The sequence below is a fragment of the Notothenia rossii genome, assembly GCF_949606895.1.
Source record: "Notothenia rossii genome assembly, chromosome: 2".
NCBI classification, from domain to species: Eukaryota; Metazoa; Chordata; class Actinopteri; order Perciformes; family Nototheniidae; genus Notothenia; species Notothenia rossii.
The window spans coordinates 60,543,926-60,570,519 of NC_136904.1; the positions used below are offsets into that span (position 1 = coordinate 60,543,926).

The window sequence follows — 26,594 nt, forward strand, 5'->3', positions numbered from 1 at the left end:
TTTTATTATAATTTATTAATATTGTATAGTATAGTAGTAGTAGTAATAGTAGTAGTAGAAGTAGTAGTAGTAGTAGTAGTAGTAGTAGTAAACTGCAGCAGTATTTTTGGTGTTGTGGGTGCTTTGTATCGTGTATTTAAGAAAAGCTGTATAAAACAGGATCAGAATTCCTTTATTCGTCGAGGGGAAATTTACATTGGTACAGCAAAGTATAGATAGAGACAACAAATAATACAACATTATTAGATGAAAGGCATGCACATAATATTTTAAATAACAATTTTAGTGAGCTTTTTACAAAAGTACAGATTCAGGTAGATAAGTATGTTGCAGTAACATCGGCACCTCGATTGTTTCCCCGACTCAGACTGCAAGGAATCTAGGTGTGACCCTAGATAACAAACTGTCCTTCACTGCAAATATAGCTGCTACAACCCGCTGCTGCAGATGCACTCTTTACAACATCAGGAGAATACGTCCCCAGCGAACCCAGAAAGCGACGCAGGTTCTGGTCCAGGCTTTCGTCATCTCACGCCTAGACTACTGCAACTCCCTCCTGGCTGGTCTACCTGCATGTGCCATCCGACCTCTGCAGCTCATCCAGAATGCAGCGGCTCGTTTGGTCTTCGGCCTTCCAAAATTCTCCCACACCACGCCGCTCCTCCGCTCCCTTCACTGGCTTCCGGTAACTGCTAGAATCCACTTCAAGACAATGGTACTTGCGTACCATGCTGCGAATGGATCTGGCCCTTCCTACATCCAGGACATGGTTAAACCATACACCCCAGCACGTGCACTCCACTCTGCATCAGCCAAACAGCTCGCTGCACCCGCACTGCGAGGGGGACCCAAGTTCCCATCAGCAAAAACACGTGGGTATGCTATCCTGGCTCCAAAATGGTGGAATGAGCTCCCCATTGAAATCAGGACAGCAGAAAGCTTACACATCTTCCGGCGCAGACTGAAAACTCATCTCTTTCGACTCCACTTCGAGCGATAGAATTACTATCAAAGCACTTATACTAATAAAGGACTGGCTTATGTAAAGCCAGTTGAGTAGCACTTGAAATGTTTTAGCTCTATGAAACCTGATGTACTTATATGATTCTGTTTTCTTCAAGTTTGTACTTTGTTGCTCGAACGCACTTATTGTAAGTCGCTTCGGATAAAAGCGTCAGCTAAATGCAATGTAATGTAATGTAATGTAGTATTTGTAATTAACAATAGTATTACAATGACTGTTTGAATTCAACTTTCTCTTCTTGCTTTTACTGCTCGGAAAGGCTTTCTTCAAGCCTTTGCTGTAATGAAAAACTCATGCATTTAATAAAGAAACAAACCAAGGTAAAGAACAAGTGCACTTTTTAAATGTTCACCCCTAAAACCCTGTTTTGTAAATTAGTGACAGCTCAATAAGACTCAAACAATTATCACAATGCTGTTGTCATGCAGTGTTCCTGTTTTCACTACAGAATTGTCATTACATAAACGTGTGAGACACTGGGAACTAACAGACAGAGGAATGAGACCCTGAGGAGGCTAAAACAATGTCAATGCAAAGACATCTCTATCACCAGGCTTTTCTAATATTACATAGGCCATTGGGGCATAATTAATGAGCATGATCCTCTTTTAGCTTCAGCTACATCCTTCACACTGATGCATGGCTGCTGAAACATACAGAAACATTCCTGCTCTAAAGGGGAAACGTGCAGTTCCAACTGTCCCAAACATCCTCCATCACCCTCTTGGTGGAGATTATTGAGGATTATAATATTGACATTTATGTAGAAAGCGCCAAAGAAATGTCTTCATAAATGTGGTTATTGGAGGTGTCAGTGATAAGGTGACTCCAGGCCTCGCTCCCACTCTGCATTCTTTCACACTGAGTCTCAGGAGGAAATAGAGTTTCATCAATAGTCACGTCCAAGTGGTTCTCAGGTTTCACGGTTCAGAGTGGTTAGCCTTCTTCCCACAGTAGTTATTCTCCACATGTTTCCCTATGGGGGACCAGATCAGTTCTACTATTCATCCAGCTTTGATTCATAGTTTGAAAAGCCATTTTTATTTGAATGGTTGCACTCTTTGGGGGAGCTCAAGTGTAGCCAGTGGTGTCACAGTGAAGTATATTTACTCAAGTACGATTTTGAGGTACTTTTTTTTTTGTTATGCTACTTTAAACTTCTACTCGACTACAATTTGGCAACCTAATGCTGTGCTTTTTTCACTACAACATTTTGACAAAATTAGTTACTACCTTCACAGATTCAGATTAGCTAAAACTAAAATATAAATTAACTAATAAATAAACTATGACATATAATTATAGGTTAAGATATCCTGCTGAAACGTTGGCAAATGTGTTGTGTGTGTGTTATGTCAACTTTCAAAAGCAATAATACTAAGTTGAACCATCTATGATGTATTCTACAATTGGACATTTAGCACAGAAAGTATTTTTACTGTTAGTACTTACATTATCTTTTTGGTGCTAATACTTTTACTTAAGTAAGAAGTATTTGAAATGCAGGACTTGTAACAGAGTATTTTTACACTGTAGTATTGCTACTTTTACTTTATTAAGATACCTTACATTACATTTTACTTGTTAGATGCTTTTATCCAAAGCGACTTACATAATCAGTACTGGACAATGCCCACAGGAGCAATTTGGGGTGAAGTGTCTCAGGGACACAACAAAATGCTGACTGCAGTGGGGTTTGAACCTGTGCCCCCCTGATCCCAACACCAAGGCTCTATCCACTGCGCCACACGCCTCCATAGATACCTAATTACTTAATACAACATTGCATGTATGTCTAAATAAATCCAGCTGTCCCACAGTTTGACTCTTTCCTCCCCACATGGTGGCAGTGCAGACTCGTGAAAGATATGAAATATTAAATATCATCTCCACCACCTTGTGCCAGTCCTCCCTCTCTGCTCCATCTGGGTTTTATGACCTGATTCATAGTATGTTCGCCAGACAAATTAATTCCCAGATATCCAATTACAGCTCTCATATTCTCCCTGTCCTGTTGCAGTGGAGTCTTTTATTCTCACACACCACATGGCGACGCCTGCGCCTTTTTAATTCATCACCCATTTAAGAGAATATAGATTTCATATGAATCAAGTGCTTTATTTAACGAGTAAAATTAAATATGCAATTGATTTATACTCTCCGTGTCTGTCCTTCCTTCTGGTCCCTTTATTGCATGTGTGTCTTGTGCATCGTTAAATGAGCGTTACACATGTGTTCGGCTGTTAATGAAATAGCTCAGACTGAAAATGGGAATAAAAGAAAGAGCAGTGTGCTCCTAAGATTACTTAGCTAATTAAAGGCTGGTAGTTGCATTACTTTAACGTTTCATTATTAGACAGGAATCATCACCTTTGACAGTCATTTATACGGCTTTTAGCACAACAGAACCCTGGGTAAAACCTTTAAAATCTTTAAAAGCACACCTCCCCGGGTTTTAAGAGGCACTTCTGTGGTAAACAAGACAGTGAGGGATGTATGGCAGCAGAAGGGACAGATACATGATGGAAGGAGCAAAAAGGGTGACATGGGTGGGGGACTGAGTGGTGGTGGGGGTGGGGGGCGGCCATGGGTGCTCCCATGATTCCATCTCCCCATCCTTCACCGTGAGCTCAGAAGATCAAATGCCAGATCAATCAATCGTCCTCAAAGCAGACATCTATAGTGCAGCCCATGATGGCATTTACCTCCCCAGGGAGCATATCAATAAAATAAAAAAAGATATCATACAAAATTGATCGTCCCCAAACACACCCACACCATCAGGCCGGCCATCACCATCAGTGTTTCTTCCCTGGCTCCCCATTGGCTGTCTGTCCCTGTCTCCTGTCTGTCTGTTTCAATTCTTTCATAGAGCTTGATTGATGTACAACAGACATGTTTACAGGGTTACAAGGCAGCGTCATAGCCACTGAAGGCCCCTACCCACCGGACAAAAACCCACCCACCCACTAACATCAGGCTTTTGTCTCCAGTGTGAAAAGTGACAATCTGCATTCTTTCCCGGGACAAAAGCCTCTGCATCGGCCCCGGTATTGATCAGCTCCAGCTCCGATCAGCAGGGATGAAACACAACACAAGGGTTTACATGTTACTTTGGGATGTGGACATTTTTTATATAATCTATTAATGTACAAAACATATATTTGATATGATCACCAGACTCCATTAACACAAAGTCATTTTACCTCACTCATCTCGTTAAACGCAATACATTCAAAATCATTGTTGGAAAGTAAGTGAGTAGGCTACTGTAGTACACATTTGAGGTACTTTATCCAAGTATTTTCATTTTATATTACTTTATTCTTCTACTGTATTACATTTTGGAAGCCATATTTTACTTTTTAATGCACTACATTTATTTTCCGTTTATTTACTTTACTTTACATTATTAAAACTTATAGACAATTTGTGTTAAAAAATATTTAGTTCCAGCTATGTGAATATTTGCTGCCATTGCTTTAAAATAGTTTTTTTCCGCAATGGGCAGTTTTACTCCAAAGTACATTTTCCTAATCATGTTTATTAACTTTAATTTAAGTACCATTCTCAAAGCAGTACTTTTACATGAAATGTAGTATTTTACGGTGTGGTTTTTAGTAATTTCACTCAAGTAAAGAATTTCAATATTTTCCCACCACTGTTCAAACTGAACAGAACAAAATATGTTCAAAGTCATTAAAAGTGTCTTTGTTTTACCTCTGTTCCAACAATCACCAAATACTCTACTGGCAATTACCCAAATAAATTACTATTATGTGTAATTGTTGGTAGAAAAATAGGTGTTTTTTTTTACATTGTAGCTCAAAGGAAAGAGTCCAGCTGCACTGCTGACCATCCACCCACCCACACACACACTGATGGCGCGTTAATCTGACACTGACTCATCACACAGTTTTACCTGAGTGACCCTTTCAGGCCCAGAGAACCATTCATTTGCATGTTAACCAGCGAGGACTGCCCCCACGGCACCCCCACGGCCTCCATTACTCCCACCGCGCTGTGACAGGGGCAACAATGGGACGTGCGCCTGCAGAATACCAAAGTCTAATACTTACGCTTTTGTTTGTCCAGGAGGATGAAGTACAGAGAAGTGTATCAAGTCGAGAGGTCAAACCATCAATACGCCTCGTACAAACACACAGCTGTCACACACACTCGCCTCAGGGGCAGAAAGGCAAGTAGAGATTAACACGGCTGTATTTGTTCTGGGTGCCCATCTGGTCAGACGCCCTCCTTCCACCGCGCTCTGTGTGGAGACCTCTGGATGTTCTTAATGTAAATAGTAAATGCAGGGGTGGAGAACCTGCTTATGAGAGAAAAGGCTGTTTCCTTGAATGATGCTGGAGCTCTCCTCCTGCAGCGTTTCCCTCTGTGTCTCTGTTAGGTGAATACAACTATCAGAGCAACAGCTGATTGGGGGCAAAGACCCCGTTCCAAAGGAGGCAATTCACACATAATATTGTAAAATCCTGCACAACATTTCGCACATTTCTGCTTCCACACTACCTATTTTGAAATCTGCAGAGCTCTCCTTGAATATAGTATTTGTCATATTTTATTATATTTGACTGTACTCAGTCACTCCCAAATCATATTTTGTGTAAATATGGTCATTCTTTTTTATTTGTCACAATAGTCTTCGAGTACAAAAACACAATGGGGGGCTCAACACACATCAAGAGTTTGGGGTATTTGATATTTAAAGCTATTTCTTTTTTGTTCCTATTGGTATGGATTTAGAAGCAGTATTCCATGAAAAAAAAAACATGAAAAACACATGAATATCTGGAATTGTAGCTGTAGAGATACCTGTAAATCATCTATGCAGAGAAGATGGAACCAGCATCCTCAGGGTTGCAGGCGGATCACAGAGAACCCAGCGCGAACAACTCCCACCTCTCAGCAGGGCACCCAGCAGAAGAGAAAAATATGTTAATCTCCTTCAAGTGTAAAATAAAGTGCCACACAAACACAGCAACTGATATCCCAGTCTACAGTGGACACTTCAGACGTAGCACAGGATCATTCTTTTACATTACATTTGTGTGCAGAAACCTCATTGGAAACAACCCCAAAAAAGTTTTTGATGAAAACGTGACTGGGAAGATTTGCTGTACTGAACGTTATTATTGTTCTGTACCTTTGAAACAATTCCTCCGTAGCAAGTACACTGTAGCCCTATTTTAATGAAGCCACTTTGTTGGCACAGTGTCACGATTCTCATGTTATGTCACGTTTATAGTTTTGTAGGTTTGGGTGTTTTTGCTGTTTTCCATGTCATGTTTTCCTTTGGGTTATTGTCTGGTCCTTTTCCCTGTGTTTTCCTCTTGTCATTAGTTTCCCTGGTGTGTCTAATTGTCTGATTATGTTCACCTGGGCCCCTGTGTTTTCTCCTCCCTCCTCACCTGTGTCTTGTTGTGTGATTAGTCTTGTGTGTATTTAAGTTCTGGGTTTTCTGTCTGTCTTGGTCGGTTCGTCTTGTTCCATGACTAGTTCTGCGGTGAGTGTTCTGTTTTGTCATATATATATATATATATATATCTCTATCATAGCCTTGAAATAAAGGAATTTTCAGTTTATATCTGCATTTGGGTCCTGCTTGTTTCACAAACCGTGACACACAGAAACATTTAACAACATCAAGCATGGCACTGGGTTGAGCAATAAAAACATGTCAAATTAGACTTTTGGCAACTTCTGTAATTTCTCTAATTAGTTCTGAACTTTTTTGTAACGGAAAGTTAAATATCTACTACGCTGATAACTTTTAAGAGTTATACAATTCTTCCTCCCACTGAACAGTGTCAAATGGGCCTTCAGACTAAAAAGCAGCTTCATGGATTATAATCCATTGGCTCACCAGCACCTGCAGCTGCATGCTACACGGATTTATAATGAATGTTAGCAGCGACCAGCAGCTCCAGAGGTCACTGTCAGTCGGTCAGTCCTCAAAACAATTCCCCAGGTCTTTGGTTGCGTCAGGAGGCTGAAATTAGACATGGAGGTTAGGTACACACTTTATTTCAGTGAGTGTGTGTGTGTCGGTGCATTTGTGTTCATGTCAATTGGCAAAAAGGAGTAGTTGCAGTGGGAATGGCCAATAGAAAAAGGCATATTACTTCTTAACAGATATTCAAACCAGAGACAAAGTAACGAAGCGATGGTCATAGACTCTTCTGAGGAATCATTGGTCAACTCAGAGTGATTGTCTGGGTCACGGTGTGCTGCTGTCTTCAGGAGGTTTTTTCCCTGGACCAGAAACGTAACCCCAAGCATGGCACCTCTTGCCTCTTGTTTTGGGTGAATGCTGTATATGTAAAAGCGCTTTGAGTTGCAAAGCCTGGATGAAGCGATCTGTATACAGTCATTTACAGCCGTGGTGGAGGGGTGCTCTGCATTACCTGGTAGTCACTTGTAGGTTTGCTGCAATCAGGTTTGAAAATAACTGGTTTGTACAGAGTTGTCCGACCTTGTGTATAGCTGTTCTAAAGACTGCCTCACTGAAGGCAGGGTGAACAGCGGGCGTTAAGGGTTGAGAAAATCAAACCTTTCAGAGTGAGTCACCATCATAACTTTCTTATTTGTTAATAATTGTATTATATTCCTGCCACTTTGTAGCTTATCGTCTTGTTTCATTTTGTTGAAGCTAACACAGGTCGAGGGGAAATGTATCTGACTGATGTTTACACGCTTCAACAATAAATCACACCTGAAACAACAATCGCACACATGATCTTTCTCTTCCTGGGTCATATGAAAATGCATACGAGACCAATTAAAAACCGCGGGACACTAGCCTCTCTGCTGCTGCAAAACACAACGCTGGAGAAGATAGCTTTGCCTCTGCGCTGATGGGCCTGACAGCATGAATTCTTGATCTGGTTTATTCATCTGATGAATTCATCCATGTGGAAATGAGGAGTGAAAGCAGCACAATGGTAACCCCTCAGCTTCTTATCAACAGGTTTTAACAGTGGTGGACAAAGTATTAAGATTCTTGATTACAAGTACTAATAGCAAATCTTCACATTTGAGAAGCTGGAACTGTGAAATATTTTTGAAACAAAAACTTTAAATAACATTGCTGCCACTTTATTTTTCTGTTAACCCTGTCAACAGTTTTAGTTACTTACATAATTATAATGTTGGATGGTTCAATCAATACCAAATAATAATATGTCAAGTTATTCCTTAGTTTGATCTAAATCTGAATTGATAGATTAACTAGTAAACAAATGCAGTAAAATGTACAAAATTGGTCTCCAAAGTGTAGTAGAGTAGAAGTACAAAGTAGCATCAAATCAAACACTTAGGTACCTCAAATGTGTACTTAAGCACTGTAAATGTACTTGGTAGCTCTAAACCACAGTTTTTTAGACCTTCAGAATTTCTTATGTCATGTTTCAGGAGTCAGACCGCTCCCTTTACCTAATTAAGACCATTACACTGCCAGCACCTCACTCTCTCCTCTGTACAGGTTCTTTCTCTGGTATGCACAAACATACACACACACACACACACACACACACACACACACACACACACACATACACACACACACAAACACACACAATCCTCCACGCGGCTCGTTGCGTCTACCGTCTTTCTCTCTTTCATTCCACAGAGATGATTTATTTTGTTTCTCCCCTCGCCTCCTCCTCCAGTCCTCAGCGCCCCCAGGGTCAGCGCTGAGTTCCATCACTCTGTCTGGATTCTTAATCCCCACACTGGAGACGCCCGTGCCAATACAGGAGAATAACAGATTAAAAAACACAGCCCGAGCTCCGAGTATCTCCCCTTTCTCTCCCTCTGTCTCTGCCTCCCTCTGTCCTCGCTGTAGATAAGTGGAGAAATAAACTTGGGGAAGCTAAGCCGGAGTGGAGAGGCGAGTCATGGAGCCAGGGATGACAGAGAAGCTTCCAGTGCCGAGTTAATGAAGGTGATGCAGCAAAGCAAGGCCCTCTGCAGAGTTATAACACCGGGGCCTTGGGAGGTGACACCACCGCAGGCGGGGGGGTTCCACTCGGCTGCAATTGTCTAAGGAAGATACATGGTTGACCCCAGACACAAATATAAGTAGCAGAACATTAAAAATAATGAAACCTGAGGCTCCATTTTCACATAAGCACAAAGAATGGCTCTTTCACCTAGAGGTCACTGCTGAATGGAGGGAGGACGGGGCGATAATGGAGACAGAAAGATCAAGGGCTTTTATTATAAAGAATCTATACATAAGAACAGTGAAAGAAAAAGAAACTGGCAAGAAAGGGTTAGAATCTAGAGGTCAAATTCACAAAAACTCGGCATGCCTTTCCACTGATCCGAGACCAGTTCCGCTATGATGTCATGCTGGTGTTTGCATGACTTCACAACCAAACAGTGACCGTAGAGCAGAATCTTTGACAAAGCTGATCAAACTCCTGTCCCTGTTGTGTGAGAGCTGGGTGGAGGGGGTTGAGATAATGGCTGTGTCAGTTTCACACTGCTCTCCTCATAAAGGCAGATCCAGGAGGAGGCTGAGAGGGAGGGAAGTGCACGTGCATGGACCTGTGCACAAGGTTCAGTGCATGCAGGTCTGCATAAACTTGAGCATGTGTCTGATTTGCATTTAGCCCAATCCATTGCCCAAATGTCATTTATTGACCATGAGACTCTGAATTGAGTTGCATCGTTTTTCTTTAGCACACAAAAGTTTAAAAGCAAATTTGTTTAATGCCTTACACATTTCCATTGTTATTTTAGAGTATCGATTTGAAAGAAGAGGCTCAGATTAGCTTCCACCCAGTGTAAATTGCACATCATGTTGAGCTCTGTGTTGGGTGTTTCAAGACTTTTTGCACATTTGGTCCTTTACAGTTTTTTCTCGATTGCTAACACACATTTTTTTTTTTAATTGCTCAGTTTCTCAGAACACTAAACACAATTCACAAAACCACACACCCAAAGTGCAAAACACCTCATTTCTCCTGCTAAGTGAAGAACTGCACTCAAAACTACATAAACACTTACCAAATGCAAACTTTTGCTCCAAATATAACACACTTCATTCATAATACTAGATGGTTTGACCACCCAACTACACACTGCTGAGCATAATCTAAAGCACTTCCATCTTTTATGGGCTATGCTCTGTACATAGAGGTTTCTACAGAGAAATATTGCTTGAGTTTACAGAAATACAGTAAATGAAGAAATACAAATGACTTGTTGAAAAAAATCATATTTTATTCAAAGATAACATTGTGCATTCTGCATCTCAGCACATAGTTACAATGCTTCGGATCTCTCTAAGTGTGATGGCATTGTTTGCCAAAACCCAGTTTGTAACTGCTGCTTCCTGTGCCTCATTGGAAATCCTTAGCCTTCCACCTGCACCTCTTTGTTTCTCAGTCCTTCAGATAAACAACAAAGATATAGTGGTTGGTCAGTGTCTGTGTTGCATAAAAGTAAGTTTACCACAGTACATTGTTCAGGATCTTTGTACAGTTATAGAATGCAACAATTAAATTACAGTAATGAAGTACATACGTTTCACACAACAGATATAAGCACTGATATATCATGAATTATGCAGAGCTAAAAACTGGTAACTAACCTGATATGAAGTCTAAGTGTCCGGATTACAGAGGCAACAGTAAATTGGCTTAGATTAGGCTGAACCCTCTGTCCAGCCTCTCTCATTGTCAAACCATGGTTGATAACATTTCATTTTAGAGAGTACTTTTCCTCCTCCTCTCACTCTCAGCCCAGCTCTTCCTCCTCCTCTCACTCTCACCCCAGCTCTTCCTCTTCCTCTTCCTCTTGCTTCCATGTTGGCTTCCATTGTTGCTGTAAGAAAGTAGCCTGCTCACCTGTGGTCTTTTTATAGTGCTAACATCCTGATTGATGAGCCAACAATTATGCTATCAGGTGTTTGGTCAGGTGGAACATGTTTCTTGGTCATTGGTCCATGTGTGAAGCATTTTGAATATCAGTGTTTTAAACCTTCTAACACATGACTTTATGTCAGATTCCTGTGTCTTACGTGGAGAAACGTGTGCAGTGGTTTGCAAAAAGTGCCATGTTGATTTGCAAATTGTGTGAAAAGCTGAAAACGTGTTTAGAGTTTTGGAGATTTGAGCCGATGTTTTGCTCTTTGAGTGTCAGTTAAAATAATTGTGCTTTATGTATAATTTTAGTGTGTTAGCAATCGAGAAAAACTGTAAAGCGGTAGAAGTGTGAAATCATGTGATATGTGTAATGTTGGATACTCTGTAAACAGGGGCTATATCATTTTGCTACTTTATTATTTGATATAAGCCACCTGTTTTCTAGAAAATGACCTTATTATACAACTAAACTGAATTATTAATTAAGTTTCCAGGTAAATATAGTTGCTCCGGTATTACATTAGCAGTTTTAATCATGTGGAAAACATAGTAAGTTAAAACAACAGTCGCTATGAGACAACCTATACAAAAATGTTACATTCATTAAAAAAAAAGTGGTCTCTCTGGATGGAAGAAAGAAATCAAATGAGTGCATCTCATACAATTGTCGCAGTAGAGATGAATAGTGTATCTCATACACACATGATGGGTTTACACTCACTAACTAGTGTATGTTATGTTAGCACCCCCACCATGTGATAAATAGATCTCCTCTAAATTAGGCTACATGTCACACTCATCCTAGCAAGTCTGTGAGGTTGTATGATAATTGTAAAGAGAAGAGAAAAGAAACACTGTAAAATGAATTAAAATTAGGTATATTTGATTTTGATCCTTTTCAGCTGTCGAGAAGCTAACATGCTCATTATATGCAGGTAATGTTAATAATGTTTACACCTCACATTAGCATTATGCTAAGGTTTCCCTAAATGCACATCATACTAAACCGGCTAATGCGGATCTGTTTGAAGGTATTTTTTAACAAACCAAGAAGGGTATATTTTGACCTGTAGGGGACACTAGAACCAAGAACGTCGGACCACCAAACTTTTACCTTCCATCCTATGAAGCAAGTCTGGACTGAATTTTCCTGAAATCAGTTCAAGACGTTTAACTTTTAACCCAAAAATATTAACCAGCTGCCAGTGCTTGTAACCATAGTCTATCTGTACCAAACATGTGGCTACTAAGAGGACCAAACCTTTCTCATTGAAATGACATTGCCATACAACAAAAAAGCATTCCAAATTACATGTTTTCTCCGTTGCAGTTTTAAACATGTAAAGGATTCAAACTACTTGATTCAGTAACACACTATATATTCGGGTAAAAGAAAGACAAATGCTACATAACTCTGAAAAGTCAACAATGACATTTTGTCAGACAGTGGTCTCCTGATCAGATGTCTAATGTTTGTCTGACACATCCATCAACTTTATCTTCCTGACTTGCATGGACTTTGATTAAAAAGGTGTGACAATTCCAACACACTTGTAAGGAGACCAGGCTGAGAGGACAGGAGAGACAGAAAGAAAAAGGAGAGAGATATGAGACTGAGAAAAAAAACACATAAGAAAGCTGGTTCATGATTAATCAACAAACAGCCCACAGTCTTTGCACACGGTCTCTTTTTGTGTGGACATGTTTGTCTCTCTGAGTGGACTCTTTCTCCTGCAGACGACACAACGCTGCCCACTGTCTTGTTAGAGCGGTGATGGATTGAGCGGGTCTGGCAGTCCTGGGCCCCCTGCTCGGTTCATTTGTTATACATTTATAGTTCATAATCCATCTGCTCACACCTCTACACGTTCCACATCATTTTTCATTCTCCTTTTGTATCAGGGGGGTCATTTTTCTATGGGGCTCTGATAGATTGTTTAGTGTCTGCTGTCTATAATTGGCCCAGATAGTGGGAAGACTCACATGTGTTTATCATTAGAGTCTGTGCGGGGATCTCTTCATCATCACTCACAACGGATGCCCAAACTTCAATTATTTATCTAAATTGAGTCATTAACTGAACCTGTTGGAGGGGTGCTTCATAACATGAGTTTTCATTACGCATTTCACATGATGGCAATTAAGGACACTTTATTTATTATTTTCATTTTTTTCCCCGCATTTACAAGCACACACATAAAACAGACAACACACACACAGAAAAAAAAATACTATATCTCTTTGGATCAAATTAATTACACTCTTAAAGAAATGCAAGAGGCTTTTCTGGGATCCTTTTATGCATTTCCCACCAAAATTGGATATGTCTAAAGAACTGAACAGAGAGGAAGGTTAACCTTTTATTTTAATGTATTCATTGATTTGCTTATGTCATGTTAGTTTTTTTCTTGATTTTTGTTCTTATATATTTTGATTTTTGTACTTCAAGATTCAGGATATTTTATTGTCATATTATTTTATATATTTACATATGTTTAATTGTCAGTACTTATTTGCTTTAATTTTTGTCATGTCACTTTATGTCTTGGTAGTCACTTATCTATTTTAGCAGTGATGTAATGTACTTTTTTGTTATCTTTAGTTTTTAGTCATTGTTTTTTGGATTCTTTGTTTTTCTAAATGTATTGTTCATGGTGTGGCCAGCAGGTGGCAGTAGAGGACCACGCAAGAGGCGCAGTGTCTGAGTCATTCAGAGTTTACCATCTGTTGCTCTGCAAGAGTTCCCTGGAGATGCCAGACAGGGGAAGCAGACCTAAAGCTTGTTACTCATCTCAGCTTTTATTATTTTTTATTTATCTCCACAGTTCATAGCCTTGTTTTAACGGTCACTCTGTTAAATTACAGTTTCAATTGCAGTGCCTGAGGGTTGCTGAGGTTTGCACGCATTTCCAACATTTTGGTCAAGAGAATAAGGGAGCAAATAAAATCCACTTTAAAAAAAACCGTCCACCAAGAATAATAGATTTTAATGATGGCTTAGCATTAGTTACACATAAAAAGCCAAATCACATGTTTATTTGTTGCATTCAAGCCAACACAGACCCATCTGCCTGCCTCTGGCTTTTGGGAAGCTGCTGGAGCAAAAGCAGCTTAGTCACCCACCTGAAGAAAAAAAAACATACAACATACAGGACAAGGTTTAACGACACTGTTCATATTTTCCAATGGAATTTTCTGTCCTCAATTTACTGCCAAAAATGGTTGCACAGATCTGGGATTAATGTTGACCTATTTCCTGAAGAGAGATTCTTGAAATTTGTCAGCTGAGCTTCTTCACTTACTCCTGACCCACAAGCGATTGGAATATAAGCCCATCTATTATTAGATTTCTATCTTAGTTGTAGCAGGTCAGTTACTGTCTAATTTCTGTAACAAGGCTTTATGGATAAGTCAACATGTCTGCATTCAGTTTCAGGTAATGTAATCGATACGTTCACTGATACAAATACAAAACTCTTGGATTTCACTATAATAAATACAGGAAGTTACGGCTACAAAAAGTTTAGTAGGATATTTAGTCTGATGAAACAGATGATTCTGTCAGAAGAATAAGATTATTTCATTCAGATTTACATTTCTTTGTGTAGGGCGGTGGTGGAGAAGTCCATAGGGACTTGGCTTGGCAAATAGAAGGTCACCAGTTCAAGTCCCGGCAAGACCAAGTGCTACCAAGGTGTCCCTACACTGCTCCCCGAGCGCCGTGCATAATGGCAGCCCACTGCTCCTAACACTAGGAGGGGTCAAATGCAGAGAAACCATTTTGTAACGACAACTAGCAATATGACTTTTTCAGAGTATCAGAGATGTTTTAAAAAAAAATGTGTGGTTATTTGTGTCCCATTTGCTAAAAAAAATGCAAATAAATAATTTGTCCATAGCTTTTTTCTTGGTCTGGTAGTTAAAAGAACACAAGCCTGTTTTTCAGGTCTCAGGCTCAAAAATGACATTTCTAGAACAAATGACCAAATCTTCCCTTCTAAAAGGGGAAAATTAAAATGTTTTTTCTCAAAGCAATGATAAACCTGTGTGTTGGATGTAGAAAAGTCAGAATCAATATAGATGTTTTTATTTGAAAGAAAATTCAGATTGAACATATTAAAAAACTGTAAATTAAAATAATTTCAAAGATTATTTTTTACTTATAGTGGAAACTACCCTTGGATGATGGGTTAGTAGACTAAAAGCTTTAGGAATCCACAGTACAACATATAATAAGTACCCTGTATCAAGATTGATGCAAAACAAGTTAAATTTGACCTTTGTAGAGAGGTTTAGCAACAAAAAAACACTTCTGGGGTCATTTGGGTGGATTTTCCATATCTCTGGCCCCCCTTGGTCAATTCTGACCTCTTTATAACCGCTAGAGCCAATGGAATCGAAGGGGGGTTTTCACATAGACACCAACGTTAACACAAAAAGGTGGGGGCTTTGCGCATGTAGTTTTGAATGAGAGTGAAGCTATCTCTCGCTCTGACATCTGGAAACGGAAAAGCAGGTTTATTGCTTATGGATTATGATAAATAATTTCAAAGAAGCATTTTGGGTGTCTTTTAATGCATTTAAGACATTCATGTTCCCCGGAGGATTTTAAGTTTGTTTCTAACCTCAAAATTGATGACACTCCTATCAGCCTCAACTGTATTTTATTTTCAGTACCAATGAGAGATTATAGTTTGCCAACATGTTGAACTAAGCAGGAGGATGGCTCAATGCTATCATCAGATATAAGCATCGTCCTTTAAGCACCTTGTTCACACGTTAACATGCTAGGCTGTTATATCTTGACTCCCAACTCTGCAAAAGGAAACTCTACGTAGGCCTACTGGATTCCTTTAGAAAGGAAAGTAATAGTTTCTGTGAGTGCGGCTCGTTCACGGACTCAGGTCATGTGACAACAGGTGGCCTTTACAGGAGAAGTTAATAGTATATCTTCTGCTCGGTTGTGAATGTTTTTGCTGTTTTTCCAGCATTCTCCCTGCCAATAACTATGAGCCCTTCCCTGTTATGAATAGTGGACACTTCAAACATACTATATACTGCTCTCGACCAGTATGTAATGGTAACCACAGCAACACTACTTGTGCCTTCTGCTACATTACCAGTTATCCTTATTATGCCTTTCAGCAATCTGAAGAAAACTTACCTAGCTTTGCTTTGAGATGGAAAGAGCAGCACTGACCGTGCCTGTAACAGAAAGGCATTTCTTCTGGCTGCACTGTACTTTGGTTAATCAAAACTATTCTGACACGCAGACATGAGTATGTCTGGCTTTACAATGTTGAAAAGAAGTCCCTGATCCTTGATTCTGATTGTAAAAGCTGACATTTACAGTCAACGACAATCTGTAGTATCACTCTGTGACTGTTAACTGTAGAAAACCAAAAAAAGGCTTTGGGTATTGATATTTCGTTAATGGCTGACAGAAGTTTGTTCTTGCACTCAAACCTGCTAATGAAGCTGTTAAACAACAAGACAAGACATTGGGACTACAAGTCTCCCCTGGATAAATACAATCTGAAAACAGGATTGCCTCAGGCCCAGTAGGCAGAAACATCGCCAAGCTAAAGGCAGCCATAATGTCTTCTGTTCATAAAGACCTCAGTTATGAGAGTGAAATGGATTTCCCTCTAGCTTTATTGAACAGAACAGTGCTGTTTCTGTCACTCCTCTGTGGCAGAGCCCAGGCGCAACCTCAAAGCCGCTTTATTTATTCTGCTCTCATAAATAGACCGGTTTCATCTTCACCCACGACAGGGTGTCATTCCCTGTGTTATTTCATTACCCCACATTTTTTTCCTCTTACTTACCCTTAATAGGGTTAGCAGATTGACAAGTGGGGGAGGCCAACAAAAGCGTGAAGGAAGAAGACAGATAGAGAGGGAGCAAAAGGTGGAGGGAGAGACTGACAGAGACAGATGTGCATGGGTGAAAGAGGGAGGCTGGAGCTGGAGAAATGAAAGAGTGATTGGGTAAATGAAAGGGACTCTAAGGTTGTGGGTGTCTGTCCTGGGTGAGCAGGATGAGGATGAGAGCATTCCACAGCCGCTAAGATGTGCTGCTAGCTTTGGCTGGTTCCTTCTGCCTGTTCTGGCTCACCGCTGCCCTTCTCCTCTCTAATAAGAAAGCACCGGCTAACGTCAGCGCGGCCACACATAGTCCAGAACAACTTCTGGCTCTCGGGAATGCTTACTCATCCCCATTAAGCACCGAGCATATCCCAGAAAGCCTCTAACCCCTCCACCTCTCACAAGCTTCGGTGGAAAAAGCGGCACCCGGCCGCAACACTTTCTCATGGGTTTCTCAAAGACATTGAACTTGTGCCAAGAACTTATTTGTCATATTTTCTTTTCCCTCCTCATTTCACCATCACTGATTCTGCCGGAGGGTGATTATGACATTGGTGTGGAAAGTATGGCTATAAGAGATAAAGCTGAATTAGAGCACTAATTAAGAGTGAAGGGTTTTCCAAGGACATGCAAAGACATATAATTATCTCTGTTAGACTCAGAAACAGGAGGCATTACCAAGCTTTTGTTTGACTGATACCCTTATAAGACCTGCACTTTGGAGAAAACTAATTCTCAGGTTGATGCATTTCCAAGAAAACCAATTTGTTGGGGTCAAAAGCATCGTGGGTGGCATCTTATATACCCTTTTCAGAAAGGGTCTTTCTTTTTTACTTCTTTAAATGGGCAATCACATAAACATATTTTCGGGGAAATTCATTGATTGATATTGTATACATTACAACCATATTACACATTAATATACCCCTCTTACATTCAGGTTACACTATCATTACACCCACTGTTTTAAGACAAATATTACACACATGTAACAACAATATTATACCCATATTACACCATAATTATCACTGTTATCACAGTCATTTAAACCTGTTATTACACATCTAATACACTTTCACCTAGATTCCAAATGAATACACCCCTATTACACCCATATTATTATTATGATTCACCAATATTAAAGTGAATAAGACCCATTTTACACCCATGTTACACCAATATTACACCGTAATTACACTGTAAATCATCCGTTTTACACATGGACACAGCATGCAAATGGATGTTTCCTCCATGATACAGTAACCATTTAAGGGTTTAACAAAAGCAAGTTTTGTTCAGATGACACCACAGTCACTCATAAATATAAAAACTCAAAAATATGTTTTGCTCTTTGAATTATTGTTATTTATTAACATTGCAGTACACCCATATCCCGGACCCCCCCTACCGACTAGCTCCAGATTATCTTGAATGTGAATTAACTAAGGAACAGGGAGGGACTACTTTTCCTGTGAAACACTGCACATTGGCAGTCAATAAACAGGAGGGCGTTGATACACAGAGTTCCACAAAGCCTCCGGTTTCGTTGTAGCCATGTGTGACACCATGTGAACAAGAATCAAAACCCCTTCTGTCATTCACCAATTTCCCAGCGGTCTGCCGTTGCCATGACTTCCTACCCCCCAACAGTAGGACTTTCTCTTTTGTTCCTCACAACTACAATCTCACTCTGGTCCAAGACTTTATGGCATGCTGTGATTTGCCATTTCTCATTCAGTAAATACACCCTGTGATTGTATTCTCCCAAGCGACTCGAAGCAAAAATCCTTCTATGCTCCTCACTTCCACCAGCTTGAATCATTACCGGTTCTGACAAGCAATGGTGTCTGGTGTGCTGAAAGTTGTTTACACAGCAATTATGGAACTTTATGCTGCAGCTCAAGGCTTCACTGAGTCCCTGTTGGCTAAATGTTAGCCATCGTGCTGTGAGGCACAGCCACTCATGAGTGAATGACAGCTTATTGACAGCTTCATTAAGACCACAGATGGCAGGAGAAGTGAAGAGGAGCTAGAACAAATGTAACACTGGCGTAATGTGAGCGAGGCCGCAGGACCTTTTCACAGCTTGTGGGTCTGGCCTGTGTCCAGGCAGCCTGTCCGAGCAACCCATCCACTCTGTCCCAAATCTGGCTTCAGCTGAGATCATAGAGCCCCTGCAGGTGAGATCCAATGTCACGTTGGTAACTTCTATGCTGCTGGTGGGTGACGTCCAACTGCTACCCCCACAGAAGAGGAGGGGGTGGCATGTTATCAGTTAGACTGAGTATCTCACCAACTCTGTGCAGCAGAATAATCAGTCTTGTACTTGCTGTAAAACATGTTCTGACAAATGAATGGCAACATGGATCCAACCGCAAGTGTTTATCCAGCTTTCATGCTGCATCCGGTTATATTTTGACATATGCTTTTACAGGAATAGCTCTGTCATTCAGTCATTAAATATTGATTCATATGTTTTCAAAGCTCCAGTGAGGTTTTTAGGAATAACTAACCATAGGAAAGGAACTACATCGATAAATATGGAACCTAATGATGTCACTGTGTGGAGGGCAGGACGGCCATTTGGCAACAAAATCTCTTCTGTGGGGTGAACTGTTGGAAAAATCAAATTGTCATTGGACATACAGTCTTTATTAGCTGGAAAATGATATCTGTGTTACACACACAGATTCATGAGGGGCTTGTGAAAAAACTGAGCCAAATTACATTGAAATGATTGACAGAAATGTTATGTTGAGTAACCAGAATGTCTGTATGAAGTAACATACCATGGAATCAATTGTCCTGTTCAACAAACATTAAATATATTTCAAGAAACTTTATATTACCATCTGTACGGCATCATTAAAAAAAACACGTTTTCTGATACTTTACCTAAGCACAAGGTCCACTAATGGAGAGGTGTCCTCTTTATTTTTGCATGTAAATAGTAGGGATGCCAGCGATTATTCGATTTTTCGAATATTCGTTACAGTCTCCATAATCGAAAATAATTTTTTTTAATTCGATTTTATTTATATATTTTTTTATTATTATTTATGTTTTTCATTTTTTTCCTGCCTTAGTTTCAACCAAAATATAGACTGTCAACGGCGGCGAATAATCGATTAATATTCGCCAGGGCTTTCCGATTTTCGAATTAGATCATGGTCAGTTTCTGGCATCCCTAGTAAATAGGTACAGTTTGTCCATGGGTGTGTGTTTCTGGCCTGTGTGTTCAATTGTAAAATAACAGCAGAGTGAAGAACTTAATTTTTCCTTGGTGATCTTAAATCAAGTTAATTTGTTAACTGAGGTTCAGGAGCAAGGCCACGTCTCAATCTCATCTCTAATCACTGCTAAGGCTAAATCAGGCCTCCGTTGTCTCCATTCTCTCAGCCCACACTCACCCTCTCCCTTCCCACCTCGTACTTAGCCAAACCCCTTCATCCCTCCACCCATCGACCCCCTTCATCCCTACATCCGCTTATCCCTCGCTCTCTCATCCCTTCATCCTCACCCACATCCCTACATCCCTTCATCCTGTCATCCCTTTGTTCACCAATCCCTTCACCCCTTCCTTCCCTTATCCCTACACCACCTCATCGTCTCTAGCTGTCTCCTCGTCCATTCATATTCAACTTGTACATACTTTTAAATGACTCATAGGAACCATCTGGGGGGCCCATAATCAGCATGAGCTGGATCATGCCAGAGACAGAGCCCCCACTCTGAGTCTCCAGCTCATCCAGAATGCAGCGGCTCGTCTGGTCTTTAACCTTCCTAAATTCTCCCACACCACGCCGCTCCTCCGCTCCTTTCAATGGCTTCCAGTAACTGCTAGAATCCACTTCAAGACAATGGTACTTGCATACCATGCTGCGAATGGATCTGGCCCTTCCTACATCCAGGACATGGTTAAACCGTACACCCCAGCACGTGCACTCCGCTCTGCATCAGCCAAACAGCTCGCTGCACCCGCACTGCGAGGGGGACCCAAGTTCCCGTCAGCAAAAACCCGTGGGTTTGCTATCCTGGCTCCAAAATGGTGGAATGAGCTCCCCATTGAAATCAGGACAGCAGAAAGCTTACACATCTTCCGGCGCAAACTGAAAACTCATCTCTTTAGACTCCACTTCGAGCGATTGGATTACTAACAAAGCACTTATATACTAATAAAGGGCTGGCTTTTCTAAAGCCAGTTGAGTAGCACTTGAAATGTTTGGCTCTATGAAACCTGATGTACTTATATGATTCTGTTTTCCTCACGGTTGTATCTTCCTGGTCGAATGCACTTATTGTAAGTCGCTTTGGATAAAAGCGTCAGCTAAATGCAATGTAATGTAATGTAATGTAATGTCCGGACCACAGCACGTCCTCCCAGACCGGACCAAGAGATGTCATTCGTCAACATGATTTCATCGGCCCCTTCATATCATTGCATTGTTGCTTCTTTCATTAAATCTACAAATATCCACTGTTATGGCATTGTACTTACTAGTGAATCTTAAATTCAGATCTTAAATGCATGGTTAGGACCCTTTTGCATCCCATGAACCAAACAATGAAGTTAACGTTAGCTGGCAAGATATTCCCAGCTGATGAAAACATGTTTTAACACTCTGAACAATTTCAGTCGGTTAAATTGATAGTCATCGACCCTGTGCTTCTAGTTTTTGTCTTGATCTTTCTGAAGCTAGTAGCCCACTGCTTCAAAACGTGAGGAAATTGTAAGGTGACTATGCTAATGTTGTGTCTTTGTAAAGTGCACACTGGAGTAGAAAACTCAACAGGCATAGCCTCAGTGACTACAGCGGGGGAATATGCCTCGAACTGTGGATATAATAAGGAAGTGGAGCCAGAGGGACATGCAGTCAGACAAATGGTACTTTTATGTGTCCCTATGTCAAATTAACATGAAACCATGGAGCAACAAAGACATTGTTGCGCAGGTGGAGCACTGAATAACACACTCAGCTCTTCAAGAGGTGAGATAAAAGAAAACCCTGAACACAAGTGAACGCTGCGCAGAATACACATACACACTTCTGCCAAATGCCTGTCGAGCATCATTTACATCACTGGCCTTTGCAGGTCCATGCAGGCACCTTCAAACACACACACACACACACACACACACACACACACACACACACACACACACACACACACACACACACACACACACACACACACACACACACACACACACACACACACACACACACACACACACACACACACACACACACACACACACACACACACACACACACACACACACACACACTTTAGGAGCAGTAGGTGTGTGTGGTACAGTGTGTAGGTGTGTGTGTGGTACAGTGTGTAGGTGTGTGTGTGGTACAGTGTGTAGGTGTGTGTTGTACAGTGCATAGATGCGGCGGACAGACGGGTCTCAGTTGGTTTGGTGTCCATTTCAGCGACCAGAGAGAAGGGGGGGGGGGGATATATCCAGTCTCTGATTGTGTTACGTTATTATGAGAGTGCTCTCATACTTGTTTGATTCTGAAATTGTATATATTTATATAAATATATGTGTGTGTGTGTATATGTCCGCATCTGTAGCCTGTTATTGTCTCATTATACCGCACTGTCAATGAATTAAAAGTAAATATATATAAGTCGTCATGAACACATCTGTCCATCAGAGTGCTGCTGTGCCTCCTGTCATCATTAATGGACGTCTCTTTAAAATGACCGCTCAGAGGAGAGGAGTTCTCATTTCTCTAACCGCCTGCTGCTTCCACTCCTCTCTCCTCAGTTCCCCTCCTCAGTCCTCCGCTCGCATCTCCTGTTGGCGGCACCAAGTCTCGAGGAGAGGAGTCGAGGATAGGAGTCGAGGAGGGGAAATTTGAGTCTTGAGAAACCTCTATTGTGTGTGGATTAGTCCATTTGAATACTACTTCATAGGTGTATTTGCTGGGCAGTATTTTTGTCTTATGTGTGTGTGGGAAATGTGGTGAGCCTGGCATTGGCCGGGCTGAAGGCTTGTCCACCGAGCGTCTCATAAAGCTGACCGCAGAGAGCCGTACAGCTGGACTTGCCTTGAGTCGACACCAGGCCAACACCATTAGTGGTTGAAATGGGCCGTAGTGTGCATTTACAACTGTGCAGGCACTCTCTATTATATTTTTGAGTTTCGCCCACAGTACATACGTGGAGCCTCCCTTTAGAAATGGGGGTGAAGTAAAAGACAAACATGAAAAACAAAGTGCAGTTAAAGCATTTCCACAATTGTGTTTCCAGATGGTTTCACTTCCGAAAAACATTTTTTAGGGCATGTTGATTTCTACCTGCAAAGGAGACTTAGTTTTTGTATTTATGTTAAATGCTATTGTAGTCAAACATTGAGAAGTGTCCTTTTCTGAAGAGATACATCCCCCAGCCTAATGATAGCCTTGCTGCACAGAGGAAGAATGAAATGGAGTAATGGCAAATGCATATCAAGCGATCCAAGGCCGGTCCCATCTCACTAAAACTCGAGACCTTTCACTTGGAACAGATGTAAAATTTCAACCAATTCTGTGTCTATAACACACTTGATATGCTGTGACTTAGTATGCATTACAAAAATCTGCAGCATTCACATAAATGCGTAGCATCCTGGGTGTCCTTGTGCATTTCCTGATGCATTTCCTCATTTCACAGTCGACCCAACACACCGTCCTTCGTACACCCTCGGACACAGACTATCATCCTCCTCCTCTTCCTCCTCCTCCCCCCACCCGTATACCTGCAGGACCTGAGCTCATTGTTTTTGCCCTGCTGATTAACCTCTCACCGCCCCAGGGAATGTTTCACATTGGGCTCGGTATGAATACGGACAGTGCCGGCACCAAAAAACATGGCCAGCTTTTTCTAATGATTTCCAGCCGCTTAGGGCTCTGGGCGAGGCGGCCTGCTGTGATTGGCTCCTGCTCAGGAGGACAGGGTGGCTGTGAAATGGGATGAAAGTAGAGTCTAGCTGAGGGACCACTGAGCCCATCCCATAACAAGCAGCAACGAGAGAGTGAGGTTGTTTCTGACTTGTGGAATATTAAGCAAACTTTGATGTTAAAAATGTTTCATGATTTAATAATAATTACTGCACCATGACAGGTGTACTGGAGATATCCATTTACAGCTATCTATGGGCCACCAGTCCCAATGCCACTCTTGTACAAAATCTATTGAAAACACATCAATGAGCCAAGCTGTTGCACTTGGTGGAAGTAGTTTCAAACAAATACACCAGTTGTATGTTTGAGTAACTTTTTCTAGAATCTAGTGGCCAGACATTCATTTTTTAGACTTAGATATTGTAAACAATTACATTTCCATGTCTTTTTGGATGATAAAGCAGGTATAGGTATTTATGATTTTAAGAAACAGAGAGACCGTGCCTTTGAAGGAGCCTTCTGGAATCTAGTAAGATTATTAAGTCAGCAATCCAAGCAATTCAGACGGATCGTGAATACAGGTATATTTTACTGGACATACATTTAAAGCATGCAAAATATGTTCTATTAGGAAGGAAAAACAGAATAATGAACCTGAAATTAGCATAATCACGTCAAAAGAGTTTTCAAGGGTCACAGATCAATTGACAATAGGAACCCTTCATAGCAGTGAATGAGCTCGGAGTGGAGTACCACAGACAGAATCAGTAAAGTATTGAGTATGTCTGCAGTCTTTTCAGTGCACAAAATATGTAGGTAGTATGCCAAGAATAGTGCTGTAGAATAGACTTCTAAGTACACAACACACTGGTAACACCTGCAGTGGTTATAGTAATGTACCTTAGAGCAGCATGGTGAACAGGGTCTGACATTTTTATGTATTATCAAAACCAATAGGAGAGGATTCTTCTTAATAACAATTTTGTATTTATGATGGGGATACAGGGACTAATGGACATACTCTAAGTGCCCTGAAGTGGGAAAACAGGGAAGGTTTGATTTTCGCAGCGGGGGGTGCTGCGGGACTGTCTGCTTGCGCATCTCTCCCAGATAAGCTGAACAGTATTTTGCATGTTTTGAGAGAAGCCAGGCTGTGGAGGCACAAAAGGACCAGGAGCCAGAGCCCTGCCCTTTTATTTTAAACAGGGCAGATGTGTGCAAATCCTTTAAAACGGTTAACCCACACAAGGCTCCTGGACCTGATGGCATCCCTGGCCGTGTTCTCAGGGTGTGTGCAGTTCAGCTGGCAGAGGTGTTCACAGACATCTTCAGCAGCTCCCTGCTGCAGTCTGTTGTCCCCATATGTTTCAAACACTTCACCATTGTTCCTCTCCCCAAAAAAACAAAAATCACCAGCCTCAACGACTACCGCCCAGTAGCGATCACCTCCATCATAATGACGTGCTTTGAGCGGTTAGTCAACACCTTCATCACCTCCTCCCTCCCTAACTCTCTGGACCCCCTGCAGTTTGCCTACAGAGCAAACAGGTCCACAGACGACACCATAGCCCTCACCATCCACACTGCCCTCTCACACCTGGAGCAGAGGAACACATATGTGAGAATGCTGTTCATTGACTACAGTTCAGCTTTCAATACCATTGTGCCCTCATGGTCATCAAGCTCAGAGACTTCGGGCTCAACAGCGCCCTCTGTGACTGGATCCTGAACTTCCTGACGGGCAGACCCCAGGCAGTGCGGGTGGGAAACATCACATCCTCCACCCTGATCCTCAACACCGGAGCCCCTCAAGGCTCAACCAACACATGATATTCTATTCCCTTTTTCCCTTTGTATTTGTCCGTTCTACCTCCTGAACTTCAGCCCTCCCATCACATGCTGGATGACTTTGCACATAATAATGTTCCATTGGTTAGGGGAGCCGGACTGAGCCTAAACCCATCGTGATCTATGAAGCTGGCGAGAACACGGTAATGGTTTTCCATAGGAAACCCGGCAAGGTAAAAGGCTTGATGGTGTGTTGGAGGTGAGCTGGTGTAGCCTGTTGACAGCTCACTGTGACTCTGCTTGTATTATACCTCCCTGTAATATTGCTTTTTATTAACATTTGGCACTTGTTGTGAAGGAAGGTAGGAATTTTTCTTCTGACTTTCCTTTATTTCATTTAAGTTTTCTAATATCAATTGACATATAGGCAAGTAAATATACTATGCATTTAAATTTACTTGGTGCCAGTGCTCAAAGCATCTCCAAAGTATTTGTTATATTGAGGAGGTGGAGTCTCAAATGTCATTGTTAAAAATAAATCTATGATCTGATGTTGGCCAATTAACTTAAATACTAACAGTTAGTGCATATATGGTTTGTTTTAACAGTACAATTGATTTGGGTCTTGACAATTGTATTTTTCTGTTTAACCTGTTCACTCTCATTGCAGAGTCCTGACCTGATTGGCCAGTTTGAATTGTGGAGGTGGACTGTCATGCTATAAATGTGACTGGAAAGAGAGGGGATGGAGTTTTTCCTTTGGTTGGTGAAAGAGCAGCACCAGTCCTGTTGTGAAAAGGCAGATGAATATTTTTGTAAAATAATGTTTTTTTTGTTAAAGGCTAAAAATAAAATTGCTATTTATTTTCTAAGAAAACCCTCTCTCCAATTGTGATGTTTATCAACTGTACCTCTCATTACAACACATATATTGGATTTGCTTAGCTGATAAAGCAACACATGGCCATGTGTTGTTGTGGAGGGTCATTTTCGGACACTTGAGCTTTCACTCAAGTTTCTACCAAAGACACTTGTTAATCCAGTCAGTGAGGGTTGGGGACAGAGTTTGATGTGGCTTGGTTTGGCCTCAGTTGACCATGCTTCAAAGCTAGTTTACAGCAGG

General features: G+C 41.1%; 1 protein-coding gene across 1 annotated transcript in view; it reads left to right on the plus strand.

Moving 5' to 3' along the window:
* The window catches only part of LOC307029173 (uncharacterized protein), a 426,810-nt gene that overhangs the window by 105,972 nt on the left and 294,244 nt on the right, over nucleotides 1-26,594 (plus strand). The window lies entirely within an intron of this gene.